Genomic DNA, 21,518 nt, shown 5'->3' with positions numbered 1-21,518 from the left:
CTGAAGATCATTCAAAAATGGCTGTAGCAGCATATCGACAGGGAACTGCCTGAAATTCAGGCCAGTTTCAGAAGAGGATGTGGAACCAGGGATATCATTGCTGATGTCAAATGGATCCTGGCTGAAAGCAGAGAACACCAAAAGGATGTTCACCTGTGTTTTATTGACTGTGAAAAGCCATTCAACTGTGTGGATCATAACAAATTATGGATAACATTGTGAAGAATGGGAATTCCAGGGCAGTTAATTGTGCTCGTGAGGAACCTTTACCATAGACCAGGAGGTGGTTGTTTGGACAGAACAAGGGGATACTGATTGGTTTAAAGTCAGGAAAGGTGTGCGTCAGGGTTGTATCCTTTCACCACACCTATTCAACCAGTATGCTGAGCAAATAATCCAAGAAGCTGGACTATATTAAGAAGAACAGGGCATCGGGATTGGAGGAAGACTCATTAACAACCTGTGTTAGGCAGATGACACAACCTTGCTTGCTGAAAGTGAAAAGGACTTGAAGCACTTACTAATGAACATCAAAGACCACAGCCTTCAGTATGGCTTGCATCTCAACATAAAACAAAAATCTTCACAACTGGGCCAATGAGCAACATCATGATAAACAGAGAAAAGATTGAAGTTGTCAAGGATTTCATTTTACTTGGATCCACAATCAACAGCCATGGAAGCAGCAGTGAAGAAATCAAAAGACGCATTGCATTGGGTAAATCTGCTGCAAAGGACCTCTTTAAGGTGTTGAAGAGCAAAGATGTCACCTTGAAGACTAAGGTGCACCTGCCCTAAGCCATGGTATTTTCAATCGCATCATATGCATGTGAAAGTTGGGCAATGCATAAGGAAGACCGAAGAAGAGTTGACGCCTTTGAATTGTGGTGTTGGTGAAGAATATTAAATATACCATGGACTGCCAAAAGAATGAACAAATCTGTCTTGGAAGAAGTACAACCAGAATGCTCCTTAGAGGCAAGGATGGCGATACTGCATCTTAAATACTTTGGACATGTCAGGAGGATCAGTCCCTGGAGAAGGACATCATGCTTGACAAAGTAAAGGGTCAGTGGAAAAGAGGAAGACCCTCAATGAGGTGGATTGACACAGTGGCTGCAACAATGAGCTCAAGCATATCAATGATTGTAAGGATGGCGCAGGACTGGGTAGTGGTTCGTTCTGTTGTGCATAAGGTCACTATGAGTTGGAAACAACTCGATAGCACCTAACAACAACAACAACAACATTTGTATAGTGGAAACCCTGGTGGCATAGTGGTTAAGAGCTATGCCTGCTAACCTAAAGGTCGGCAGTTCAAATCCACCGGGCACTTCTTAGAAACTCTACGGGGCAGTTCTACTCTGTCCTGTAGGGTCTCTGTGAGTTGAAATTGACTTGACAGCAATGGGTTTTTTTATTTGTATAGTATACTGACTATACGAAATTGCAATATTTTGCAAAATTGTGGCCCAGCCAATCATTTTAGGCATAATTATAAACCCAAGGCCAGAAAGGCCATATATAAAGAGAAACCCATTCCACTGTAATGTTTGTGAGTCTTCAGGGTAACTTTTAAAATGATGAAACATAGAGAATTAACACATGCTTCTGTGTGTTTGTGACATTTTCTTTCTTCTTTTTTTTTCAACTGAGATATAACAGGAAAGTGTATAAATCTTAAGTGTACAACTCATTGGGTTTTTTCATATGTATATGTATATATATACTTGTGTAAAGACCACATGGTTCAAGGTTTAAAGGAAATTTAAAAACTCTCTCCTGTCCCTTTCCACTCAGCTTGCCTTCATTCACAGGTTGCCACTATTCTGACTTCTATCCACATAGCTTTGTTTTACCTGTTCTTGAACTTTGTAGAAATGGCATCATACATCATTTCTGATTTCTTTTGCTCAGCATTACGTCTGTGAGATTCATGTATATTGTGCTTAGGGTAGTAAAATTATTATTTTTTTTTTATTGCTATACAGTATTTACTGTAAGGATATTTCATTGTACCAGGGCTTCTAACCAGCTCATTACAGTTAGACCCCCCTGCTGAGAATTTGCCTTTCCCCTGCAGATGTACTGAACCAGAATCTACATTTTAACAAAATCCCCAAGTGATTCTTATGGGGTCAAACTGGAATGAACCTGGTCAAAGCTCTGCATTGTACTGTTGATGGGTATTTTGTTTTCAGTTATTATGAATACATCTGCTGTGATTTTTGATAGACACATATACTCAATCTTTTTTAAAATAGGAATTAGAATTTCTGGGTGATAAAAAAAAAAGATAGACATAATTTAGCTTTAGTAGGTACTGTCAAAGGGTTTTCCAAAATGGTAGTATTAAGTTACCACCAAGGATATATGAATGTCCTGGCTTTTCTACATTTGTACCAAAATGTAGTATCGTCAGTGTTTTGAATTTTAGCCAGTCTGCTGAATATGGGTTAGTATCTTATTGTAAATTTAATTTTCATCTTCCTAATGAATGATGGTGTTAGGCATCTTCTCATAGGCATAGTGGCCTGTTGAATAACCTCCTTTATGAAATTCTGTTCCAGTCTTATGGCCATTTTCGTTTAATGAATTATTATTTTGTTATTGATTTGTTCTTTATACACCTACTCCTCATTTATAGACTATCTTATTATCTGACATTTCACATTTATGACAGTAATAATAAGTCTGCTATCCTACTTTGCACATTAACAATGTATGTCTGGCAATAATGAATGTCGAGGTGTGAGGCAAGAAAGAGTAATGCTGGCTGTGACACTTAAGGTTATGTGACAACTTGACTGGGCTGTGATTCTCAGTGGTTTGGTAGTTATGTAATGATGTAATTTGGTAGTTACATAATGATGCAATTTGGCAGTTATGTAATGATATAGCCATCTTCCATTTTGTGTTCTGAAGTAGTCATCCTCCATTTTCACATGACACCCATTTTCACATAACGACCTGGTTTTTGGAACCTAACCATGTCGATAAGTGAGGAGTGGGTGTATATTCTGGATATGTATGTGAGTGTATGTATTACAAATACCTTCTTCAAGCCTATAGCTTTTTTTTTTTTTTTATAATGGTTTTGTTTGATGGACAAAATTTCTGAATTTAAATGATGTCCAATTAATCATTTTTTTTTTCTTTTGTGGTTCATGCTTGCGGTGTTCTGTTTTAATACGTGACTTGGAGTTCCTGGGTGGTCAAACAGTTAAGCACTTGATTATTAATTGAAAAGTTGACAGTTAGAATCCACCCAGAAGTACCTGAGAAGAAAGGCTGAGTAATCTACTTCCGAAAGATCACAGCCATTGAAAACCTGTGGAGCACAGTTCTACTCTGAAACATGAAGTCACCATGAGTTGCAATTGACTTTATGACAACTATTTTTTTGTTATTGTTGTTTTGTTTATTTGAAGATGTAGTCATCATGTAATTCATTTGATTAGAGAGACTCTGGGCTTGTGTCATGGATTGAATTATGTTCCCCCAAAAATGTGTGTATCAACTTTGTTAGGCCGTGATTCCCAGTATTGTTTGGTTGTCCTCCATTTTGTGATTGTAATTTTATGTTGAGAGATTAGGGTGGGATTGTAACACCACCCTTATTCAAGTCACCTCCCTGATTCAAGGTAAAGGGAGTTTCCCTGGGGTGTGGCCTGCACCACCTTTTATTTCTCGAGAGATGAAAGGAAAGGGAAGCAAGCAGAGAATGGGGACCTCATACCACCAAGAAAGCAGCACTGGGAGCAGAGAGCATCCTTTGGACCAGAGGTTCCTTCTCCTAAGAAGCTCCTCAACCAGGGAAAGATTGAGAACAAAGACCTTCCTCCAGAGTTGACAGAGAGAGAATGCCTTCCCTTGGAGTTGATGCCCTGAATTTGGACTTTTAGCTTACTTTACTATGGGGAAATAAGCTTTTCTTTGTTAAACCCATCCACTTGTGGTATTTCTGTTATAGCAGCACTAGATGATTGTTTTTAAAGATAACAACTAGCTGTGGTGTAGTGGAAAATACATTAGACTTTAACTATGAAGAGCTAGATGTCCTGTCTTTTTATGCTATTAATTGTGTACCTTAGGCAATATACTTACTAAACCTTTTAGCTCTTTTAGTCATGTTTAATATTGTGTAATAGTCAGGACTCTTTCAGTTGCAAGTGGCAGCAGCCTAACTAAGCTAGTTCAATCTAGATGGGGTTATCTGGAAGGAGAGTAGGTCACAGAATCAGAAGAAGAGCTGCTGAAACCACTGTTAGCATATGAGGCTTTATAATCTCAGTCATCACTACGACACTCTTACTCTCTGCTTTTCTCTCTGTGTTGGCCTCATTCTCACTGACTCACATTATGTGGCAAGAAACATGGCAACTAGAAGCTCCAGACTAACAAAACCCCAGCTGAGCATCACAAAAGGATGGAAAAAGCGTCTCTTGGTCCTCTTTACTTCAGTATATGATAATCCCAATGAAGGGCTCTGGTAGTCCTGAATCATCTGTCCATCCATCCGAGGACAGGGAAGAGAAAAAAATCATTATAAGCCCTAAAGTAAAATGAAGAAAAAAACAGCTTCCCCAAGGAAGTAGATATGCTTTGCCAGGAGAAGGAGAATAGAGCACTGGGCCGTCGCAAATAATAGATACCCACTACAAATGGGATAACAATGTTTACCTTACAAGAGTTAGTGGTTAAAAGTCTTCATCAGAGAATTATTTGAAAGTTACCTGGCACAAGGTAAAGACCCAATGTATACTTGTTGAATATGAACTATAATGAGAATCTTACCAACTTCTCATTTTCTGCTCTCAGAATGGGAACCCTAGATAGGATCATGACAGTCCTAAACCAAAGTAGGAGCCCTGGGGGTGCAGTGGTTAAGAGCTATGGCTGCTAAACAAAAGGGTGGCAGTTCAAATCCACCAGCCGCTCCTTGGAAATTCTATGAGGCAATTCTACTCTGTCCTATAGGGTCAATTATGAATTGGAATCTACTTGACAGCAACGGGTTTTACAGGTTTAAACCAAAATAGGAGTTCAAGATGCTGTTCCAGGCTCTTACTTGGAAGCAACTTCCATGGGTTTTCAAGATCAAAAGTGTATCTCCGTATTACATGAATAGGGACAAAGCTCTACCCTGTTTCTTTTTTACTCTTTCCAAGGAGGTGCTGCTGATGGTAAAACACGGGCCCCAGAATCTCCCAAATCTTCTTCCCCAAAAGTTACTGTTTTAGTAATACAATGCTCAAACCCTTTCCTTTCCAACATTTTTCCAACACGAGAATAGAATTCTGAATGGCTATAGAAATGGCCTTTAGATAATGGATCACATGACAATAAACAACGTGGCTGGTTTTGAAGCATTGATGCTTGGTGTATCAACCATAGCAATCAGCACTTCTTTTCAACCCTTATTCCCAACCATAAAACAGTTACCTTGCCATTAGTGGTTCTCAAACTTTAACACGATTCTAATAATCACCCCAAAGCCTTGTTAAGATACAGATTGCTGGGCCCAGCTCCTCTGCCCCCAAAGATTATGATTCTATAGATCTAGGAGGGACCTGAGAATTTGCATTTCTAACAAATGCCCAGTGATGGTGGTCAGAGGACCACACTTTAAGAACTAGGTAAAAGATGCATTCCTAAAAATTTGTGCATAAAGAAGACTTATAAATCAGATTTTTAACTCAGCAGAGAAACTTGCAATATAAAGAAACTGTATGATATATTCCTTGGAAAATAAAGAACCCTCATTATGAAAACAAAAATAATTGTTCCCCAATTAACTTTTGCAATTCTGATTTGCCTGAGGGCTGGGGTGAAGGGTGGATTCATGAATGAAATTAACTTTCTGGAGGTCATATAACTTATAGAAGGAAAGAAAATAACATCCTCATAAGTAACATTTCCAACTCACAGGGAGAGTTGTCTATCCTTTCCCGTTTCAAGTAACCTTAACCTCCGCCGTAAAATCCCTTATCCGCTCAGCCCAATAGGATTTTCTCCTTTGCTTGTTTTTTTTTTTTCTTCTTCTACTTGTGTGTTTTTATTGTGCATGTACCAGGAATCAGACGTCTTTAAGTAGCATTTCAAACTGAGGTTAAAAGGGCTAACGCTATACTCTACCAGTTCCAGACTTGGTCGCCAGATGACTCACGGGAACCCCTGCGAAGGACTGAATCACACACCTCTCCTTCCATCAGTCATGACCCGGGAATTGCACTTAGCCTAGCTCAGAAATTAAAATCTGGGAGAAAAGATCTTTTTATTGTTATTATTACTAAGCAACGTTGGGTCAAGGTTGGCAAACAGGACGTTGTCCTGAGAGTGGTGTGGGGAGAGAAAGGGTACGGATTCTGCAGTACTAACTGCATCAGATGATGGCTTTGTCGCCTCAGTGCATTTCACAGGATTGAAGTTTGAGCATTGCCTGGCCATGAAGACCTCTGGGGCTTAGAGTTTCTGCTTCAGAGGTTTTCTTTCTTCCACTAAGACTTTGAAGTTTAAATGTCTGCTTTCAAATCCAACTCCTGTTTGGAATGTGGTATTTTCTCCTTTTTAAGTATGCTGTGAGGGTCAATAAGGACAGCTGTCTTCTATTTGATCACTGAAGGACCATGTACCTTGGTTAATATACCCAGAATGTACCATGATATTGCAGCATTGGGGTTACTATTTTTATTTCATATGTACTCGTTTGAAATTTGCATTAAAAAGTAAGATGTAATTATTCTTCTAGTATGGCAAAAAAGAGCCTTACTGAAATGGTGTCTGATGATTGCACTAAGCTCATTTTTATTAAGTTTATTAAGGATTCTCTGTGCCTACCACATTACCCCCAGGAAACGAACGTGGGATACCAAAAAACCAAACCAAACCCAGTGCCATCGGGTCGATTCTGACTCATAGCGACCTTATAGGACAGAGTAGAACTGCTCCATAGAGTTTCCAGGGAGTGCCTGGCAGATTCGAACTGCTGACCCTTATAGGTTAACAGCTATAGCACTTAGCTACTACACCACCAGTGTTTCCAAATGTGGGATAAATACTCCCATTTAAATCAGGTTTAGTTCTATAAGTTATACTGTGAAACCTGTGAGACCCGGAACCTGATGGGACTGCCTTGTTTGTCCGGGTCTCGCTAGTTTTCCGCCTTTGACAGGGTGCAGTCTTATCACTTTTCTAAAGCTTGTTTTATTGGAAAATATTTGAGTTTTCCTTCTCTGACAGGTTTCTGCCTTACGCAGGTTCCAGCTTTCTCAGGTTTTACTGTGTAAGCACACGAAATAGAAAACACTGAGGATAATGGAAGAGAGAGATTGTCACAGCTGTCTGTCCCCTTTCTATAAAATTGAGGGACAGAAGGTAAATATGGACTTAGTTATGGGAAGAATTGAGGCTGCATGGACTTGAGGTCACAGATGATGTTTGATTGGCTTTAAGATGGCTTACATTGTTACTGCGTGGTAATTGAGAGCTTTCTTGAAGCTAGGCAAGAAGTGATGCTATAAAGTTTTCATGTATATGTAATGTCTTCTCAGAAAAAAATTCTGATCTCATCGTCTTTCCTGGGAGATGGAGCTGACGGGAAATGCATTTAAGCCCCTGCAACATTTTGTAAATTGAGGGAGGGCTTAAATTCTCATTCTGTTCCTTTAAAGTATCATATACTACGATAGGCTCAGGGGAAATTAAGAAAAATTCATTGTCCATGCTCTCAAGGAATTTCAATTGGAGCGGAAGGACAAACATGCAAATAAAAGTTATAATGCACTAAAATGATTGTTCTGCAAGTGTTCAGCACCACACACTGTGGTACCTATGAGAAAACACCTACTCTCTGGAGGAGTCTGTGGAGGCTGCATAGACAAGCAGATGTTTTCTACACAATTGGGAGGGAGGGGGCAGTCCAGGAAAACAGAGGCACGCGTGCTGACAGAGGCATAGGGAGGACCGGCTTTTTGGTGTGTGAAGGTGGGAAGGGGCAGCTGGCAGGAGATAAGGCTAGTGTGGGAGGTAGTGGCCCAATAACACACGGTCTTATGGGCTAGAATAAAGAGGTTTTTTCTTTTGTGCTCTTGTCAGCGGAGAAGACTTCTGGATAATTTGAGTGGGGGATTGTTACAAAAAAATTGCCTTTTTAAAATATCACCTTTATGGCAGAGCAGGAGGTAAACCAGAAAGAAGGATACCACAAGAGCTCAGGAAAGATAAGGGTAACCTGAATAAGGGCTGTGGCATTCAGGTGAAGAAAAAGGAATGGGCATGAGAGATAACGGAGAGGTAAAATCAACAGACCCTGGGGACTTCTTACATGTAGAGAACAGGAGAAGACCTATTTTAGGATTGCCCCTCAGGTTTTCTGACTTAGATAAACTAGGTAGATGATGTTGTCATTCACTCAGTTAAGAAACTAGACAGGAAAGCAGATTTGAGGGGCTGTGGTGTAGTAGGGTAGCTAGCTGGGGAGACATTGAGAATGAGATGACTCTGTGATCTCGAGGTAGAGCTATCTAGTGTGCAGTTGGATATCTGCGTGGAGCTCCAATGACAATCTGGATTAGAATAATCGATTTGAGAGTATCAGTTAGGATTCAATGGCAAAGAATAGAAACTCCTCTAGCATTTTTGGGAGGGGACAGCTTTACTGAAGTATGATGAACAAACAGTAAAATCCCTCATTTAAGTCTATAGTTTCCTGAGTTTTGACAAATGTATACGATCAGGTAATCACCATCACAATCATGATATAAAATATTTCCATCATCCCCCAAAGTTCTGTATTGTCCTTTTATAGTCAATCCTCTTCCCCAAACCCCAGTGCCTAGCAAACACCCCCTCTAGCTTTTTACAAATGAATTACAAAAGCACTGGAAAGGCTGGAGAGGTAGGCTTGCAGATATGACTTCCAGAATAGCACTCCAAATAGTCCCAAGAAGATGGAGCGGTGTCAGGAGGTTGCCACTGAACCTGCGGAGTTCAACAATGCATGGTGTGGCTGCAGTGCTGGGGACAGGAGATTGCCACCACCACCACTACTGCAGTTCTCCAGACACCATGGTGTCAGTGCATACTCAGGGACATTGCTGCTGATAACCCAACATTTCCACACCCCGGCTTGACTCAGGAGGAATTGATGGCTTTGAATTATGGTGTTGGTGAAGAATATTGAATATACCACTGACTGCCAAAAAAAAATGAATAAATCTGTCTTGGAATAAGTACAGCCAGAATGCCTCTTAGAAGCGAGAATGGAGAGAGTTTATCTCACGTACTTTGGACACATTATCAGGAGAGACCGGTCCCTGGAGAAGGACATCATGCTTGGTAAAGTAGAGGGTCAGCTAAAAAGAGGAAGATCCTCAATGAGATAGGTCGACACAGTGGCTGCAACAAGGGGCTCAAACATAGCAATGATTGTGAGGATGGTGCAGGACTGGGTAATGTTTTTCTCTCTGTTGTACAAAGGGTTGCTATGAGTTGGAACTGACTTGACAGCACCCAACAACAACAACAGCTTTTCAATACGGGAGCAGTGGTGGTTCAGTGATGTTAAGGATGTGTCCCCCCAAAATGTGTTAACTTGGCTAGAAACAATGCTAGGCCATGATTCCCAATATTATGTGGTTGTCCTCCATTTTGTGATCTTTTGTAATTACCTATGTGTTTTAAACCCTAATCTCTATGATGTTAATGAGGCCAGATTAGAGGCAATTATGTTAATGAAGCAGGACACGATCTACAGGATTAGGTTGTATCTTGAGTCAATCCCTTTTGAGACATAAAAGAAATGAGCAGAGAGAAGGGGAACCTCATTACTACTACGAAACAAGAAGAGCCAGTAGCAGTGTGCTTCCTTTCGACCCAGGGTCCCTGTGCTGAGAAGCTCCTAGACCAGGGGAAGATTGATGACAAGAACCTTGCCCTCAGAGTGGACAGAGAAAGGCTTCCCCTGGAGCTGGTGCCCTGAATTTGGACTTCTAGCCTCCTAAATTGTAAGAGAATAAATTTCTGTTTGTAGAAATACTTGTGGTATTTGTGTTATAGCAGCACTAGATAACTAAGACAAATGGTAAAACTCTTGCCCACCATGCAGGGGACCAGGTCCAACTCTCAGCCAGTGCACCTCCTGCGCAGCTACCAAATCACTGACAGTTACCATCTGTCAGTGGAGACTTGCATGTTACTATGATGCTGAACAGATTTCAGTGGCACTTCCAGGCTAAGACAGACTAGGAAGAAAGGCCTAGTGATCTACTTCTGGAAAATCAGCCACTGGAAACCTTATGGGTCACAGTGGTTCGATCCTCAGCTGATCGTGAGGATGGTATAGAACCAGGAGGTATTTTGTTCTATTGTGCATGGAGTCACCATGAATAGGGGGCTGAGTCAAAAGCAGCTAACAACAAGAACAACAGCTTGTCAATACAACAATCAAAGCAATAGGAAAGTGGCCCCTGCTTAATTTCTGTCTTCCAAATACCTCACTGGAACATATCAGATTGCTGGAAGCTAATGTGTATTCAGAACCCTTGTGACAAGGTAGCCTGAGAATTGTAGTTTTACCATTTCAGGCTCCACAGTAGAGGCAAACTCTCTGAAAGGAAGTTCAAACGGATGCTGAGAAAAAATTCATCATGTCTACTTCTCCACAGCAAGAAAAAAAAGCAGCTGAAAACAAGAACATATGTAGCATTGGTGTAAGAGACAACCAGGGAGGCAAAGAAGGAATGGCCTGAGAGTGAGAGAAAGAAGTAGGAGAGTGTGGCATCATGGAAACCAAGGAAGGAGAAATGTTTAGGAAAAGGGAAGTGGATATTGGTGAAAATGCTGTTGTCCAATGGCCATCAATTTTTGTAGTATGACACTTTTGCAGTGACAAAAATATTGTTTATCCCTGGTATCAGGCAAGATTTTTGTTGCAAGGGACAGAAGTTCAACTTAAAGTAATTTAAGCAAAAAATGAATTTATTGACTCTTGTAACTGTAAGTGCAGTGAGGGCAGATCTAGCCTCATGTGTAAGTAGTATCAGCTAAGTCTTTCTCTCCCTCTCTTGGTTTTTCTCACTCTCTGTATTGGCATTATTGTCATGCTGGCTCTTTTCCATGAAGGTAGGAAAAGATGGAATCTGGAAACTGGAGGCCTACATATTACTTACAGCTTGTGATCCCAAAGGGAGATCCTCTCTCTTTCAGTATCAGCACATCAAATCTTAGGCAAGAGAGGAACAATCTAGGTTGAGTCTCATACCTTTCAGGGAAACAATCACCTGCAGGCCACCGAGATAGAGTGCTCTGATTGGCCAGGCCTGGGTTACATGCCCACTCCTGCTAGTGGGAGGTGATGTGTTCAGCTATACCCCAAACGTGGAGAGGATACCACATGAGAATTACGGGACATTATGATTTCTGTTTCCAGAAAAGGGAGAAGGAATGCCAAGCAGGCAATTTCACCAGTGTCTGACAGTTCCACCTGAGAGTAATTCTACTTTTAGAATCTGTTGCTTGAAAAAAAAAATATATACAATGACAGAGTCACTAAGAAGTTAATGACACTATAAGTGAATTTTTAAAATTTACATTAACAGCTTCTAATACATTAAAAATTATATATATATGTATCAAATGGTGCTTGAGGAGCTTATGATATTGAATCTCTTTCAATCACTCTGAGAACCAAAAAAATAAAACCCATTGCTGTCGAGTGGATTCTGACTCATAGTGATCCTGCCCCATAGGGTTTCCTAGGAGCAGCTGGTGGATTCCAACTGTTGACCTTTTGGTTAGCAGCTGAGCTCTGAAGTCAAGTTAATCCGAGAGTCCAAGCGTAGGCCATGCATCATTTCAGATGCTATTAAATAAAGAAATGCTCAGGAAATGTTACTAGCCTCACTTACCTCATGTACAGAGTGCTAGAATAAAATACTGTACCATCTGGGTGATATCACGACCAGTGAAGTAGCTGACCTAAGAACCAGACCAAAATGACCACGCCAGCGGAGCTGGGGATGAGGAAGCACATACATAGTATATAAATATAATAGAAGTATTTTCTTTTCTTTGTCTAATCTCTTCCTTTTCTGTTTCTCATCTTTTAGTGAGAAAGGCCTATACAGCAGCACATTATTAAACCTGGAAATGCATTTAAAATAACAACATGAAACGAGGAAAGGTATTTCTGTTTTATACACATCACATAAATATTTTAAAGTTCCTAAAGGTAGCTTTCTCTAGTAGACAGCTTAGAGACATGTGCCATACGAAATGGGTTCTGGACCTGCCGGGGCCCCTGTGATGTGGTTGCTCAGTACGTTAGTTCCTCTGTCTACAAAATGGAGGCTGTTTGACTTGTCTTCTTTCGGCCTCGCAGGAACTGAACAGAGCCCACAGCACTGTTTCCCCCTCCACGGAAGAGAGATGCCTCCGTGGCACCCACCGGCTGTTCCTGAGTGGTCCCGAGGGCAGAGAATTGCATTAGGTGCCCTGTTTCCAGAATGATGGTTTTGTTATTGCCCTGCGCAAGCGTCTCCGTGCTCAGAGGGCTCCCTCTTCATTCTACCAGAGTGACGGGCTCCATGATTTCAGGGACGAGGTGGCCGGGCGGCTGGGGGTCTAGCTGCACCCTGCTGTGGGCCCCGTCCCCGCCGCCTGTCCCGCGAGGAGCCCTCCATCGCCGTGGGCTGTGGCAGCACCGCTGCTCCATGTGGGCCATTCGCAGGGGCCGGGACTTCCCAGCAAGGGCGAGCATCACCCACTACGATGGAAACGCAGCTGCTGGAGATAGAAGCACCCAGTAATCCTCCCTGACTCTCTAGTTCCCTGAAAGCTCGTGTGCTGTAATCTGCTACTTTTTCTGTAAAGTAAGGAAAACAAGAAAAAACAAAACGAAACAAAACAGAGGACATCCTATAAAATCGAGGCTGTAGCATCAAGTATTTGCATAAGCAGTGAGGTTTGAAATAGTTTTGAAACAGTAAACTTAGTCTCTTAGGCCCTTACCAAGGAGCTTCCGAGAATGCAGGGTTTTGTTTCTTGTTGGATGGTTGGAGGACTTGGACTAAAGCAATTTAATTTGCTTGCTAATGGAACCCAGTTTTGTTTTCCCTGTTGTAAGAGCTTAATGCATTTGTTATGTATTTTGTTACTTTGCCGTGTCAAATGTTAAATTTGATTTTAGAATAGTATGAAGTTGTTCTTTTTTTTGTCCTTCAACATGAGATTAAAACAATTTTTTTAAAAAGGAACATCTTTTTAAAGGTAATCAAAAGCTTGAGACTGGCGTGTAGTGTTTTCAGTTCTTAGTTTCTCTTGGCCAGAGTTATTGGATTTAAAAAAAAAAAAAAACCCTGAGAATTGCAAAGAATTGTGAAAATTAGTGATTTTACTAAAAATGTATTTTTAGATCGAATTAACATTAGATTGGTGGGTACATTTGTTGGGTAGGTAGGCCAGCAGCATATATATATTTTTTTGTTTCCAATTTGGAGGGTACTTTGATATTTGTGGGTTCTGAGTTTTTATCTGACGTACAGAGACCTTATAGGAAAGAGTAGGACTGCCCCATAGGGTTTCCAAGGAGTGGAACTGCAGGCCTTTTGGTCAGCAGCCAAACACTTAACCACTGCACCACCATGGCCGCTATGAGTCGGAATTGACTAGACGCAATGGGTTTGGTTTTTTAAGTTAGTATAGACCTCAGTATTTGAACTTGCAATTCATATTTTTATGAGGGAAATAAGACTATCTGTTGTGCGTTTCCTTTTGTTTTCAGCATATTTTACTTTGTAATTGCAGAAGTAGAAAAGTAATGACCTACAAATAAGTAATTTACTTACTTAGCAAGGTTTCTTTCTGATCACGTTATGGTAGCTTTTATTAAATTCTCAAGTAAGGTAATTACTGCGTGGAAGTCCCCAGCTTAAAGCAAACACTTCATTAAGTTCAAGATAATTTAAAAACACAACCAGTTTTTGCCTGCCTTCGTGATCTCTCCTCTCTCTCTTTGTCTTATCTGCCTGTAGGAGGGCAGTAACCTCTATACCTACCTCAGGCCCACACTACAGAAATCCCACATTAGAATGAAGTTGTGAAAATTGCCATAAGACAATGGTGACATTTCACCCGGGTGTGACATTACCATCCCCTGCTTCCTTTTCTATTTACTTAATGGCACACAACAGTAGGCAGTTTGCTGGGTTGAAATGTTGATAGACTTCTAGTGGTTTTTTGTTTTGTTTGCTTTTTTAGCTGAATGCCAAAATTGTCATCAGGAAGCTTTTCCAAAATCCCCTTTGTTATCCAGAGATAAAACAATGGCAATGTTTAGACAGTATGATTATCTTTGGTTGTCCCTGGCAAGTGGGAGGCTACGTATCATTAGGAATTTTCTGATTAGTTTCTTAAACTGTAAGGATTCTAGTGCACAAGAAGAAACAACTCAGGTGAGCTGGTCACTGGCACTACCTAAGGAAAAGACTTTCCTTTGGGGCAGCAGGTTTTCCAAGAGCTCCTGGTAATCTTACCTGACTCTAGATGGAGGTTTCAAGCACAGATTTCTCCTCTATGTAGTCAGTGAAAATAACCACGCTGGCTTTAGATCAGGGGAGGGAAAGGGGAGGAGCGCAGAAATTCAGTTTTACTTTACAAACCTCTATTTGCCTTTTCCTTTACTGTTTTGGGTTGATCATTGGCTGGCAAGCCCCAGTGCGGTGGGCTTCCTGCAGATACCATCTGTCCTTACTGGTACCTCCTGCCCTTGCTGACACTTCCTGCATGGTGGGTAGTGCCTTGTTAGTTGTAGAAAAGTGGTTCTCAAGGGCGGCCTGGTACCACCGTGGTCTGTGGACCAGACTTGGATGCATTCATGATGTATAAATGCTGCAATGACGGTATTTTTGCTTCATTTTATTATTCACTGTTGCTGCATGTAAGTACATAATGGGAGAGAGGATTCTGAGGATGGGAGCTGGAGGAAACCATCTAAAGTCAGGCGGCATTGGAAGAAGCATACCAGACAGTTGCTTGCTTGGTGCTTGGTGCCACTTTTTGCCTCTTCCATGTCTGTGCCCTCTAAGGGCCAGCTACCGTCCTCTACTCTCTGCCTCATTACGGAGTATGTACCCAGAGATATGCTATATCTATGCCTTACAATGTCCTAACTACACAGTTCAAGTCACCACATACCTTATTGCCTCTTTGGACTCATCTACTCCTTTCTCCCCTGCTCACTGCTGCCCTAGCTACCATGGTTTGCTTCAAACACACCAGGACACTTACAGGCCTTGTTCCGTACCACCTCCAGCCTTTAATCAAATGTCTTTTTAAAGAAACTTTTTCCTGGTCATTCTATCTAAAATTGCAGTCACCACCCATACACTTCAGTTTTTTTTTTTTTTGCAGAAAGCACAATTTAACGATATATGTTTTATTCATGACTCTCTTATTTTGCTTATATTTTATTTATTAAGTTATTATCTGCCTTCCCCCTCTAGAATATATGGTAAATGAATGTAGGAATTTTTGTCTTTTTGCTTACTGGTCTATGACTCATGTATTACTAATTTCCCTTGGCACTAGTAGGTATTCAATAAATACTTGTTGAAACAAAGAATGAATGGATAAAAGCCCCATATTTGCTCCAACTGTTTCTTAATCTAAGTTTGCATGCACAGTAACAAAAGTACTGTAAGAACTTACTGCATTCAAACTTGGGGTCAATATTCAGCAGGCTCATTTTACTTATGAAGCCGTTTGGAATGAGCAGTAGTCCTAGGTCTATGCTGATCACACGGAAACAAGATCGGATCATTGCTTGATGAAATACCAAGCTGGGCTTGTCCTAGAACTTTTTTCGGATGCTCCGTGTGATAACTTTGTCCAAATCTCAAAATCTCATTTCTAGCACATCTCTGAATATTTGTAAAGCATGGAAATAGCTTGTTGAAAAGAGTAGAGATTTACTGAGTGCCTTCTGTATAGCCGTCACTTCTTATACGTGATCTGGGGTCCCTGGATGGTGCAAATAGTTACACTAACTGGAAGGCCGGAGGTCTGAACCCCCCCAGAGGTGCTTCGGAAGAAAGGCCTGGCCACCTGCTTCTGAAAGGTCACAGCCTTGAAAACCCTATGAAGCACAGTCCTACCCTGAAACACATGGGGCCACCATAAGTCAGAATCTGTTCTACGGCAACTGGTTTTTAGTTTTATCCGTGGTCTAATTTAATTCTTGTAAAAATCCTATGTAAAATACTTCACTCTTCCTATTTGAACAGATATTCAAAATATCTTTGTAGCTATTCAAAATTTCACTAATAATGACAGGAGAATAAGGTCTTGCCAATTTATGCTGTAAAATAAAGATTTCTGTAAGAAAACAAACAAATGGCAGAATTGGACCACCTCCCATTTTTTTCATCCGCTGTGGGCTGAATATTCTTCCTAACGCAGAGCTCTGTCATGCCGTGCACCTGCTAAGAGTTTGCACTGGTGTCCTACTGGATCAAGTCCAAGCTCTTAAATTAGTCCTCAAATCTCCACATAGTCTCATTTCAATTCAATGATTCTAGATTATTTCCCTCCACTCCCTATAACAAATCCTCTGCTTTAGTTGAGATGGCTTTCTTTTCATTCTTTTCTGCCTTCCTCCTTAACTGCCTGCCAGCCTTCCTCCACTGTACAACTGCTTACTAGTTGCTGTCCTGTCTCCAATGACTTCATGTCTATTTTTCCCATGCTGTTCTTTTCCGGCATGAATGTTATTCCCTTTCTTTTCTACCTATCTATACACGTACCTACTTTTTAAGATCCAGCTAAAGACTATAAACTTTGTATTTTTATGTCCGTAGCCTACAACAGGAAACCTTGGGGCGTAGTGGTTAAGTGCTATGGCTGCTGTCCAAGAGGTCAGCGGTTCAGATCCACCAGGTGCTTTTTGGAAACTCTATGGGGCACTTCTACTCTGTCGTATATGAGTCAGAATTGACTTGACGGCAATGGGTTTGATTTTGGTTTTAGCCTACAACAATCTCTCTCATTTTTTCTTTCCTTAATTACTTTTGAATTTGTTAGCTGTACCACACAATTTATTAAGCTCTAATTATAGACTGCAGTGTTCTAAAATTGTTTCTAGTGTCGAACTTGTTCTCTGAACAAGATTGTAAGTGCTTAAAGACATTTATATCTTCATATGTTTTTTTCTCCCTACAACACTTTCCACAATAGATGTTGCATCTATAGAAGATGCTCAACAAATATTTGGCTTTTTATCCTGAGTCCTGCTAGAAAACATGGCATCATTTTAGGGTAAAATGTGGCTTATCCAATAGTAGTTCCTTCCAAACTAATATCAGCTCCATTCTCTTGTGTGCAGACATATTTCAGGAAAGTCGCTGGGAGATTTTGCCTCCATTTCATTAACTCTGAAATTTGAATACCGGCTTCGATATTGTAAAATGTTTGTATAAAGTACTTTTGAGAACTTTGGGTGAAAGGCATTGTGTAAGTGCAAAGTATTCATGTTCAAAGAGCAAAATGAAAATGCTAGTATTTAGAAATCTGAGAAGAAATCATGGGAGACTTTGGATGTATGATGAGGCCAAAGAATTCGTTATTCTATTTCTAGGGCACTAGGGAAGATAATCACCTCGATGGCAATGGGTTTAGTGTTTTTGGTTTAGGGAAGGTAAGTAAAATATTAATTAACTGCTAACTGAAAGGTTGGGGGTTCAAGTCTACTCAGACGTGCCTTGGAAGAAAGGCCTGGTGATCTATTTCTGGAAAGTCAGCCACTGAAAACCTTGTGGAGTACAGTTCTACTCTGACGCACGTGGGACCTACATGAGTCTGAGTCAATCTGAGAGGCAAAAAAAAAATTCCTTTTTTTAAAAGAAGATAGGGAAAGCTGTTCTTTGAAGCCTTGGGATATTTTGTTTTTTCTGCACAAGCCACCTAAATACTTTGCTGTTTCCTTGCAGTAGATGTCTATAGTATTAAAGATAATCTGGAAAGGATTTGAACTTCTGAGGCAGTGTTAAGCACTTATTAACATAAGATGAGAGAGCCAGGGCAGAAGAGACGACTGATCTGCCGGTGATTTCAAATTAGGTTTTAAACTGCAAATCCTTCTATTTGGTGAGATGAATCTGACCAAGTGCCCAGAGCCACTGAGTGTGTTTTGGCAGAAGGAAAAGAAGCTGAGAGGGGCTTCTTTTGAATGGAGAAATCAACATTGCCTCAAGAAACACTTGGACATATTTTCAGAATCATACAGAATCATATCACGTTTGGAGATACTTCATTAGGGACATGGATTGAATATGCGCAGTTTCTCCAGTTTTTGCAGTGAAGGGCATTGAAAGCTCCCATCTTGCACTGCCTTTTTAGGGGGCTTTGCAGAATACTCTGGAGGTTGGAGGAGTCTACATTCTCTAGCATTAGAAGCTTTTCCTTTTCCCTCCTCTGAATGCGAGCTAAGACTCAGTGGACAATGGGCAGGTCAGACTGAGAGCACTTTCAGATTTTGTGGTGCCAGAATCTAGAAATAAGATCTAACCCAAGGGGAGGGACAGGTGACACTGTCAGAGACGAAAGGACATTTTGCCTGTTTGCAAGCAGAACACGGTGTTCCAAGAGAAGGGTGACAAGTGGTAGGTGGCACAGCCAAGCAAGCTGTCACTGTGAAAGGTCCTGCAAAGGCTCACAGGTGGCACCCCATGGACAGGCAGAGCACAGCATGACAGAGCCTGATGGTGGGCTGACTGTGGCACTCCAGGAAGGGCAGCAGGCATGCAGCTGGCCTAGGAAGGTCTGGCAGCCTGCAGCAGGGCTCTGCCCACTGAGCTGGGGATCAGAATTGTAGGGTTAGAGAGCTGTCAGGGAGGAACCTGGGAGAAAAGGAAGGGGGGGCGGATAAGACAATGACCAGCTGTTAACGATGAGGCACAAAGTGACCACAGACCCACCATAAATAATAATAATAATAATAATAATAAATACAGGCAACATTTATTGATACTTACTACATGTTTTCTACTACATCTAATAAGTGGCACAGTGGGGATTTGAGCCCAAACATTGCTGGCTCAAAAGTCTGTGTGCTTAACCTCCAAGCTGTCTCACCTCTAGTCGCTAGAAAAAATAGTTGCCATGGAGTCTACTCTGATTCATGGTGACTCCATGTGTGCCAGAGTAGAACTGTGCTTCGTAGTATTTTCAATGACTGATTTTTCAGAATTAAATCACTGAGTTTTTCTTCTGAGGTGCTTCAGGGTGGACTCAACCTTCAACCTTTTGGTTAGCAGCTGAGTGTGTTAAGTGTACTACCCAGAACTCCCAAATGCTAGATGTTGTTGTTAGTTACCATCAAGTCATTTCTGACTCATGACCAATGTGTGAGAACTACACCATAGAGTTTTCAAGGTTGTGATCTTTTGGGAGCAAATCCTAGGCCTGTCTTCTGAGATGCCTCTGGGTGGGTTTGAACTGCCAATCTTTTAGATAGTAGTTGAGAAGTTAACCATTTGCACAACCCAGGGACTCCCTCAATTGCTAGAAGGAACCCAAAATCAGACTAGTCCATACAGGAAAGGGCAAAGCTTTGAACTAGACAGATAATGGGTCTGAATCTCACCTCTACCGCTTATTACTTGTGCCACTTTGGAAAAGTTATTTATCTTAGGCTCTGTTTTATCATCTGTAGGATGTGAAAATGTCACCTATTCACACAAATTTTGATTTTGAATTTTGAAGACTAAGTTAAATAATAGATATACAGGCATGGCCTACTGGAACCTGCCCAGCCCCTCCCCTTCAGCTGAACCTGCCCTGCTGCACCATAGCTGAATGACTGGCCCTGCCCATTGGGCAAATTGGGGAAAAGTATCGTGGCTACAGACAAGCAGACAACAAAGAATGCACAACCTGCCTGCTCAGACATAACAAAACAAAACAAAAAAAAAAACAGGATGAAACAAATAAATCTACAATTAAGAAACAAAGAAAATAACTACTGAATGTTCCAAAGACAGCAGACAATATCAAAACATATAAAAAAAACAGGACAGGATGGGTCCAGTAGGCATCCAAAATAAAATATCAGATGACTTTCCAGTAGAAGAAAAGGGACTAGAACTACCTGACAGGGAATTCAAATCTCTAATATTCAGAGCAATCCAAAAGTTGAAGCAAAAAGCAGACAAACATGAGGAAAATATACACAAGTTTTTGGAAAAGGCAGACAAATTCATGGAAAATACAGACAAAAGAAATGGAACAATTCAGGGAAGCAATACAAGAACAAAATGCCAAAATAAATCCACAACTAGAAATCATACGAAAACAGCAATTAGAAATCTAAAAGATTAACAACAAGATTTCAGAAATGGACAGTGTCATAGAAGGGCTGAGGAGCAGGTTCGAAATAATGGAAGACAGAATCAGTGAAATTGAACACAAACACTTGGCTACAACTCTGAGGAAAAAAATCAGAAAAAAGAATGGAGAAAAATGAAGGAACCCTGAGAATTATGTGGGATAAAATCAAAAGCAAAAATTTGCAAGTGATCAGAGTTCCAGAACAGGGAGAAAAAACAGAAAACACAGAGTATCGTTGAAGAACTGCTGACAGAAAACTTCCCTAATACCATGAATGATGAAAAGCTGACCATCCAAGAAGCTCAACGAACCCATATAGGATAGACCCCAAAAGAAAAACACCAAGGCATATCATAATCACACTCGTTAAAACCAAAGACAAAGAAAAAATCCTGCAAGCAGCTCGAGAAAAACAAAAAGTCACATACAGAGGAGAAACAATAAGACTAAGCTCTAGTTATTCAGCAGAAACCATGCAGGCAAGAAGGCAATGGGATGACTTATATAAAACTTTGAAAGACAAAAATTGCCAACCAAGAATAATATATTCTGCAAAACTTTCATTCAAATATGATGGTGAAATTAGGTCATTTCCAGATAAACAGAAATTAAGGGAATATGTAAAAACCAAACCAAACGTACAAGAATTATTAAAGGGAGTCCTTCAGTCTGAGAAAAAACAGCATCATACCACTGCCTGAATCTAGGATGCAAGATTGTACCAGCCAGATACCAACCTAAGAAATGAACTCTCAAGGACTATCCAAAACCAAAACACTTGCAACAGGGAAACAGAGAGGTTAATCTGTAAATGACAACAACATCAGAACAATAAAAGAGGGTATAAACAGTATAGGTATAGAACTTTCTAATGGAGAGGAAGGTAAGGTGATACCAAGTAATAATAGACTGGATCAAACCTAGGAAGATAAGAGTAAATTTCAAGGTGACCACAAAGAAAGTTGACAAACCTACTCATCAAAATAAAGAAAAACATAAAGTCTCAATAAAAACAAAATCTACAAAAACAAAAGAAATGAAAAAGAAAGCGACAAACAAAAGGAACTCAGCACAGGAGAGTAAGAGGAACAAAGAAAATGTTGGATAAATTTGTGAAGCATCTCATAACATGGATG

At 40.6% G+C, this 21,518-nt stretch overlaps 1 protein-coding gene across 9 annotated transcripts in view; it reads left to right on the top strand.

Annotated features, from left to right (window-relative positions):
* PDE4D (phosphodiesterase 4D) overlaps positions 1-21,518 on the top strand; it is a 1,645,162-nt gene that overhangs the window by 242,685 nt on the left and 1,380,959 nt on the right. Inside the window, exon 1 of one of the 9 annotated variants that reach the window (XM_049857507.1) lies at positions 9,881-10,007. The exons of 7 other annotated variants lie outside the window; for them this stretch is intronic. The gene's annotated coding sequence lies outside the window, so the exon portion shown is untranslated. Of the gene's footprint in view, positions 1-9,880; positions 10,008-12,163; positions 12,185-21,518 lie in introns of those variants that run through there. One more of the 9 variants, XM_049857519.1, reaches the window with a different exon arrangement.

The sequence above is a fragment of the Elephas maximus genome, chromosome 2 (assembly GCF_024166365.1).
Source record: "Elephas maximus indicus isolate mEleMax1 chromosome 2, mEleMax1 primary haplotype, whole genome shotgun sequence".
NCBI classification, from domain to species: Eukaryota; Metazoa; Chordata; class Mammalia; order Proboscidea; family Elephantidae; genus Elephas; species Elephas maximus.
Note: the sequence above shows the minus strand (reverse complement) of the source record. Positions and strands in the feature narration are given on the sequence as shown.